Below are 9143 nucleotides of genomic sequence, written 5' to 3' on the forward strand. Positions count from 1 at the left end.
GAGCACCAGGTTGGGCAGAACGACCCACCGGACAGGTGAGGTCGCAGGGCGCCCAGCGTAAGAAGGACCTGGCGGCTCCCGCGTGTGTGCTGCGGGCCTGCGAGTGTGCGTGTATGTGTGTGTTTAGATCATCGTAGAGCCATACGCAGTTGTAAAAAATAATTCACTCTGCCAAAGTGCTATCACTTTACAAAATTTTGCAAAAATAGAAAAAAGTAGATATTGACTTTGATACAGTCCGCCCATCTTATTCAGATTTCTCCTATATTCTTTGTTAGTAAGAAGTCCTATACAATGTTACCACTTGTGTAGATTCGTGTATCCACCAGGACAGTCAACATTTGGGACATTACATCACGCAAGAACCCCTTCTGTGGCCCTTTTATAACCGAACTCCCAAGCCCTTTTCACCACTAATTTTCTTCTATTTCTAAAATCCTGTTATCTCAAACTACCTTATGTTCCCACACAGGAATCACAGCGTGGGAACTTTTGGAATTGGCTTTTTGCACTCAGCATAATTCTCTGGAGATTCATGTCTCGCTTTTTCACACCGAAGTTTCCACTTTGAAAGTACCTTTTTTTGTTTTTCAGTTACCCCAGCAGAAAATCTAAAGTGCATTCCTAAGACAGCAGAGGTTCCCATCTTTTCCTAGAGAGCAGCATCTTTTTACATATAGAGGCGACCATTTGAAAAGATGCTTTTCCACCTTTGGGAGAGAAAAAAAAAAATTCCCCTCCTGAATGCTCCCTGCTCTTGGAAAGATATCTGGATCAGAGGTCAAGAAGCGTGATTGCGAACTTCATGCTTAAAATACCACTCATCGAGTGTATGGCTGAGCAGTGAGAAATTTATTTTTTGGCCAAAGAGATGAATAATGGGGGTAGGATGGGGGAGATGAGAAGGAGCATTTTAATGACATCAACTGTATTTTTGTGTTAGTCACCAAAAAGGAGAGGTTGATTTTGGGCAACATATGGAAGCCTTAGCTCTCACAGACCTTACCTGCCCACAGGCACATAATCTTAGTTCACAGCCAGTACCTGATCCCCATTTCATCTTCTCTTTGGTGAGTACTCACATACTGAAACAGGGCAGTACTGGTTCCGGGGCCTCTTGGGAAGACCAGGAGGCTGTATCCTTTTCCATATAATCTTGAAATCAACACTGATCTCCCTGAGACTAGCATGGCAAATAGTTATCTCAAGCTTGCTCATGGCAAATGTAACTAACATTTTAAAAATAATTGGGATTTAAGATATATAAAGACAAGTTGAAACGTACAACATGGTCATTGTTTTGAGGGGGAAAAAAACAAAATTGAGTAGAAAATGAGTCTCTTGGGCTCCTTCTGCCACCTTTCTCTCAACTTCCTATCAACTCTGGAGTCTCAGCTACAGGAAGTTCAGCAGGCTTGGTGACTAACAGTCCACACCAGTCTAGTAATAAAACACACCAATTTCATTTCTTTAATCACCCGCTTGCTTCACTTGACAAATATTTATGGAGTGTCTGCCGCAGGCTCAGTGTTGGCCTCCTGAACTGGGGATCCAGAGCCCACAGGGCCCTGCAGAGCAAGCCCCCAGCTGCAAGTAGATGGAGCCAAAGATTCAGGCCAGGGCTGGCTGGACTGGCCCGGCTGCTCCTCCAGCTAGCTATACTGGGGTCCTCAAGCCTGCTGCTCATCCCTCTCTGAGGGTCAGGGTTTTCATCTGTAAAAGGGAAACAGTTTCCTTTACATGAACTGTGAAGACAGGTGGGTTCTAGACTTTTGGGGAATATAGGAGAGTAATCATTATTTATGTTAATGGTATTTATGTTATTTATGTCATTTATAGTATTTATGTTAATGGAAGGTAAGGCTGATATTTCCAAACACAAAAGTAACTTACAATCAAAAACAGACTCATGTATATATATAGAGAGAGAACCAACTAGTGGTTACCAGTAGGGAGAGAGGCAGTATGGGTTAGGTGATTAGTCTCTCAGTCTTGTCCAACTCTTTGCGACCCCATGGGCTATATATAGCCTGACTGGCTCCTCTGTCCATGGAATTCTCCAGGCAAGAATACTGGAATGGGTAGCCACTTTCTTCTCCAGGGCATCTTCGTGACCCAGGGATCGAACCCCAGTCTCCTGCATTGCAAGCAGATTCTTTACTGTCTGAGCCACCAGGGAAGCCCCTGTATGAGTTAAGCATATACAAGTGAAATGCAAAATGTTTAATGCTAGCTTTAAAATACAATAAACCTTATTAGAATATTACAGAAGAAATGCATACTGAAGTGAATTTTCCATCTTAAAAGAGCTGTAGCGAGTTTCTTAGTAAACAGAGAAACCTTATCTGTATTTTGTAAGCATTCATATTCAAGGAAATGATTGAACTGACTCCAGCTTCAATACTTTTTATATCACTGGGAACTTTTAATCAAAGCATCAACTATCACTTTTAATACATTTAAGGTAAAAGTAGAAGTGGATTGATTTAAAGAAAAATATTAGGTGGATAACAGTGCAAGCCTTGCATCTCACAGTTGGCAAGTGGTGATCGTGAGAGTCCCTGCCACCGCATCTTCACAGTGCCTGGGCGCCCCGATGCGGTAGGGAATCGGTCAGCCCAAACGGGGGCCGCCCCACGAGGGCACTGCGCTGGGCACATCGCAGGGGTTCCAGGAAGAAAGTTTTTTGTTAGCAGAGCCCCGAGGGCTTGATGCTCAGATAAGAAACAGCTGACCTGCCTGGGAGCCGAGCACGGGTGAGCAGGGGAGGGACAGTGAGGAGGAAACCCTCAGGGAGGCTGCTGGTCCTTCTCGCTAAGAATTCCTAAGTCTGCTCCCTCCTTCTTGGGTCCTCGGCTGGTGCATCTCAATAGGCGGTCCCTCAGGTTGTGCTGAGCTGCGAGGAGATGTCCCCTTCTCCACGTAGCCATTTAGCACCATGCGCTGACCCTGTGGGTCAGCCTGGGGCTGGGAACTGCCTCTGTCCCACTGTGGGGACAGGCCGACCCTGCAGGCAAAGGACAAGCAGCTGCGAAGATTCTCCCGGGGCAGGGTCCCAGCGCCACTACTGTGGATGAGTTTGCCGGCTCCTGAAGTGTGGGTCCCTGCCTCAGGTTGGCGAGTCTCCAGGCAGTGCACCTGGCAGATATCCGGTGATGGATAAACTGTGTCAGCTCTGAGAACGTACACCTGTCTTTGTCCTCCTTAGGGTCCCCGGAGCAGTGCGCCCCCTGACACAGACTTCCCAGGCAAATGGCTCACTTAGGTCCTGGAGCCACCGTGGTCCCCGGGCCCAGAAGGAAGCCAGAGCCGCTAATATCCTCCCGCTGGACCGGCCCACATGGAGAGTTAGGAAGTGGATCCCCTGCCAAGCCAGGGCATCCTCCACACCCCGTCCCCGCCCTCCCCCTGCCCCTCCCCATCCCTCTCCCCACTTCCCCATCCTCCCTGCCCTCCCAGGGGCTCCTCTCAGGCCTGCCCCTTCTCTGCCCTGCAGGCTCCTCCCTAGGAAGGTGTCCTTGTTCACCTGGAGCTGCAACTCCTGCAGCAACCTGCGTGGCCACTTTTGAGAATTCCCTGCATGATTTGAAAGTTATTTGCAAATAGAACATAACTTGTTCACTGCTGGCGATACTGCCTCCCTGAATTCTGAAAAAAAGTGATTTGGAAGAACGGGGCACCAGGAGCCAGATTCCTGGCAAGGATTTCCGCAGCTGCCCCAGGGGTTGTGTTAGAAAGGAAGGAGGGAGAACTGACTCCCAATTTCTAGCTTTTCTCAGGACTACTGTGTCCTTTTTACCCAAACTCCCTTTTCAGAGACCACCTCCTCTGACCCTAGAGGTCCTGTATATGTCCTCCCTTGGGTCTTCCTGTGAGGTCAGGGTCAATGCCCTGGTTGACACTCAGGTGGAGTGCAACATTAAGCCCTTGTTTGTTGAATTACACTCGTGGTAGTGCTCTGCCCGCTGGTATTTAAGTGCTGGGCTCCGTCAAGCCCCATCCAGGCCCTCTTCTCCCTCACTGGATATTCCTCTCTTCATCCCTAGTCATCCAGGCCTCAGTTTCCATCTACTCAACAAAGATTCCTGTATGTCTAACTTCAGGCCAGACCTCTCCTCTGAGCCTCAGACCCCCATATCCAGCATGGCACCCACACTGGAATATCTTTAAGCCACCTCAACACATTTAAGATGAGCTTATAATTTTCACCCTCAGACTGGTTTATCCACCCATCTCTGTGAATAAAATGCCTTGTGTTCTGAAGGCCAGGAACAAAGAAGTGTGTGAGAGTCTCACACACCCTCCATCCTACAAGATCCAGTCCACCGCCAACAGCCCCACCCTACACATGGACCACAGAGCTGCTCCAAAGGGCTCCTGTCTGCCCTTCTTAGGCCTGCCCAGGGCCAGGAGAGGCTCACCCATTGACATCAAGCTCTGGGCACCTGTGACCTGAGAATTCCCAGCCCAAATGTCCCCATGCCCACCCATCAGCCCCTGCATGGGGCTGTCTTCCAGAGAATGACCCCGCTGCTGAGATTTGCCTGGACTTGGGCTCTCCAGGGCCTTGTGAATGTGGGTTTTTCAGAGCAGAAGGACAGAATACATTTTAAAAAATTATTTTATTTATTTATTTTTGGCTGTGCTGGGTCTTCGCTGCTGTGTGGGCCTTTCTCTAGCTGCAACAAGTGAGGGTTACTCTGGTTGTGGCGCATGGGCTTCTTACCGCAGTGGCTTTTCTTAGCGGGGTGGCTTTTCTTACTGTGGAGCACAGCTCTAGGGCATAAGGGCTCCATAGTTGTGGCACATGCGCTTAGTTGTCCCAAGGCCTGTGGGATCTTCCCGGACCAGGGATCAAACCCACATCTCCCGCATTGCAAGGCAGATTCTCAACCTATTCAAGGAAGCCCCAGGATATATTTTATTTAGTATTTTGGTAGCTTGGTTTATCATCTTCACCAGTTTAGACAATTAGCATGTAGATTTTGATCTGAACCTGTCCCTCGCAGAAATGTCAGCGTAGTCTGATCACTGACAGTAGCTCTTCCCTCCTGAGAATCTCCCAAGAGAACTCCTTCCATACCAGCCCCTGAGCTATTTGGTTATTTCCCAGCAGGGTCATTACAGCCCCTTCCCATCTTCACACTGTAGCTGATGTTTTGAAAACACAAATCCAGGACTTCCCTGGCAGCCAGTGGTTAAAACCAAGCCTTCAATCCAGGTGGTTCAGGTTTGACCCTCGGTTGGGGACTAAGATCCCACATGCCTTGCAATCAAAAATCCAAAACATAAAAAGCAATCGAAGCAATATTGTAGCAAATTCAACGAAGACTTTTAAAATAGTCCACATCCAAAAAAAAAAAATCTTAAAAAAAGACTCAAACCCCAATCTCACTGACTGAGGATGGAAATGAGCCTGCCCTTCTAGCTTCACCCTCTAGTTCCCCTGCTCTTGTCCTTGGTGGCCCCTCCCCAACCCTGCATCACCCAGGTCCTCTGACCCAGTCTCCCCAGGGCCTTTGCACAAGTTGTCCTGTCTGTCTGGAAAGTTCAGCTGATGCCTGCTTAACTCCCACTCAGCACATCTCTCTGTTTTCCCCAAGTCCCAGACTCGGTCACATGCTTCTGTTACAAGCTCATGGGGCATGTGGCTGGGTGTATCATTGTGTTTATTGGGGGGCTGCTGATTAATACCTGGCTCTTCCACTCTGGGCCCCATGGGGACAGGGAAGCCCCTCCCTCTTCCCTGGCAGAGGCCCATGTCTAACGCCACCCCAGGCACTTGTGTGGGTTCATCACTGGCCCCCAACCACTCTCTGTCATAGCCACTGGCCTTTCCCCCTCAGCCCATTGGCAGGTGGGGCTCCAGGTTCTAGGCTGCTCTGGCCCTAATCCTCAGTGGGCCTCACCTTCCTTCACCTCTTTCTGTTCAGTATCACCACCTCACTGAGGCCTTCCTGTCTACGAAAGTGCTGACCCACTCTACCTGGATGGCACACCCTCAGAGCCACAGGGGATGCTGGTGACTTTGTTATCTCTCTTGCCCTTAATGAGTTCAGTTACTCAGGAGTGAGTCCTGCTTACCTGGTCTCCAAGCCTCTAGTGCCTGGATGATACAGCTCCCTAAGTCAGAGGCTCCCAAACTTCTTAATATCTCAGTGAGCCCCAAAGAAATGCCCTGAAGTTTCGTGTATTAAGCTTGCATCAAACAACCTGAAAAGTATTTATGGGAAAATCATATAATCTAGCAACTTCACTCCTAGGTATATACCCATAAGAATTGAAGATAGGAATTGGAACAAAACTTGTACAAAGGATCCTAGCCAGGAGGAGGCCCTCCTGTCTCCACCACCACCCCCCTCCCAACACACACACACACACACACACACACACACACACACACACACACTCCCTCGGCCCAAGGGCCCACATCCCGCTATTTGCGTTGCACCGGGGTCTCTCCTATCGCTGCTCCAGATCAGACCTCACCAGTCAAGGCTTTCCTCTCCAAGCTATCTGTGTGGAAAGGAGCTCTCCTTGGGTCCTGCTTCTCACACAGGCCCAGGTGGCTTCGCCAAGTTCTTCAAGGAGCGTCCCACAAGGTGGACGTCTGCCACCTGTGGGCCGAGCGCGGGAACTGCAGCGGCGGCCGCTTGGGACATCCACGTGTTGCGCGGCTGTGTGCCGGGCTCCGCTGTGGGCACGGGTGGCCGCGGCCCCGCTTTGGCCCTCTGGATCTCTCAGCCTGGGCTCCAGTGGGCCGCAAGGGCTGCTTCGTGGTGTCTGGCCTGCCTGCCTTGCCACCACCCAGCAGGTGACAGTTTCTCCCTCTATAGGAGGAAGGTGGAACTGCGGCTTCCGACCGCTCAGGACTGAGAATTCAACAGACGTGACCCCAGGACAGTGTCAGCAAGAGTGTGGGCTCTGATTGTCTTTTTTCTTTCAGTCTGGGGTGCTTTCAAGGGCTTTCAGTGATGCACTGAAAACTGCTGCTGTTAATTCCATCTGGTGTGTCTTCCCATTGATTTAGGTTTCTGTTAAAATATGATACTATTTGCAAAAGCAAAATGTTGGAAGCAACCCAAGTCCCCACTGTTGGGCACTCGGTGAATTACTGTCATTCATCCCCTTGGGTGGGGCTTCCCTGGAGGCTCAAACAGTAAAGGGTCTGTCTGCAATGCAGGGGACCTGGGTCAGGAAGATCCCCAGGAGAAGGGAGAGGCTACCCACTTCAGTATTCTTGGGCTTCCCTGGTGGCTCAGACAGTAAAGAATCCTCCTTCAATGCAGGGGACCTGGGTTCAATCCCTGGGTCTGGAGGGACTGAAACCCTGGAGAAGGGAATGGCAACACTCTCTAGTACTCTTGCCTGGAAAATCACATGGACAGAGGAGCCTGGCAGGCTATAGTCCTTGGGGTCACAAAGAGTCAGACACAACTGAGGGACTAACACCCACTGGTCATAAACACCCTCTTCCAACAACACAAGAGAAGACTCTACACATGGACATCACCAGATGGTCAACACGGAAATCAGATTGATTATATCCTTGCAGCCAAAGATGGAGAAGCTCTATACAGTCAGCAAAAACAAGATCGGGAGCTGACTGTGGCTCAGATCATGAACTCCTTATTGCCAAATTCAGGCTTAAATTGAAGAAATTAGGGAAAACTACTAGACCATTCAAATAAAATAAAATAAAATCCCTTATGATTTATACACTGGAAGTGAGAAATAGATTTAAGGGACTAGATCTGATAAAGTGTCTGATGAACAATGGGTGGAGGTATGTGACACTGTACAGGAGACAGGGATCAAGACCATCCCCAAGAAAAGAAATGCAAAAAAACAAAGTGGCTGTCTGAGGGGGCCTTATAAATAGCTGTGAAAAGAAGAGAAGCCAAAGCAAAGGAGAAAAGGAAAGATATAAGCATCTGAATGCAGAGTTCCAAAGAATAGCAAGAAGAGATAAGAAAGCCCTCCTCAGTGATCAGTGCAAAGAAATAGAGGAAAACAATAGAATGGGAAAGACTAGAGATCTCTTCAGGAGAAGGCAATGGCACCCGACTCCAGTACTCTTGCCTGGAAAATCCCATGGGCGGAGGAGCCTGGTGGGCTGCAGTCCATAGGGTCACTGAGGGTCGGACACAACTGAATGACTTCACTTTCACTTTTCACTTTCATGCATTGGAGAAGGAAATCGCAACCCACCCCAGTGTTCTTGCCTGGAGAATCCCAGGGACGGGGGAGCCTGGTGAGCTGTAGTCTATGGGGTCGCACAGAGTCGGACACAACTGAAGTGACTTAGCAGTAGCAGCAGAGATCTCTTCAAGAAAATTAGAGATACCAAGGGAACATTTCATGCAAAGATGGGCACAATAAAGGACAGAAATGGCATGGACCTAACAGAAGCAGAAGATATTAAGAAGAGGTGGCAAGAATACACAGAAGAACTGTACAAAAAGGATCTTCATGACCCAGATAATCACGATGGTGTGATCACTCACCTAGAGCCAGATATCTTGGAATGTGAAGTCAAGTGGGCCTTAGTAAGCATCACTATGAACAAAGCTAGTGGAGGTGATGGAATTCCAGTCGAGCTATTTCAGATCCTAAGAGATGATGCTGTGAAAGTGCTGTACTCAATATGCCAGAAAATTTGAAAAACTCAGCAGTAGCCACAGGACTGGAAAACATTAGTTTTCATTCCAATCCCAAAGAAAAGCAATGCCAAAGAATGTTCAAACTACCACACAATTGCACTCATCTCACAAGCTAGTAAAGTAATGCTCAAAATTCTCCAGGCCAGGCTTCCACAGCACATGAACTATGAACTTCCAGATGTTCAAGCTGGGTTTAAAAAGGCCGAGGAACCAGAGATCAAATTGCCAACATCCTCTGGATCATTGAAAAAGCAAGAGAGTTCTGGAAAAACATCTACTTCCACTTTATTGACTATGCCAAAGCCTTTGACTGTGTGGATCACAATAAACTGTGGAAAATTCTGAAGGAGGTGGGAATACCAGACCACCTGACCTGCCTCTTGAGAAACCTGTATGCAGGTCAGGAAGCAACAGTTAGAACTGGACATGGAACAACAGACTGGTTCCAAATAGGAAAAGGAGTACGTCAAGGCTGTATAT

The sequence above is a fragment of the Capricornis sumatraensis genome, chromosome 1 (genome assembly GCF_032405125.1).
Source record: "Capricornis sumatraensis isolate serow.1 chromosome 1, serow.2, whole genome shotgun sequence".
In the NCBI taxonomy this organism is placed as follows: Eukaryota; Metazoa; Chordata; class Mammalia; order Artiodactyla; family Bovidae; genus Capricornis; species Capricornis sumatraensis.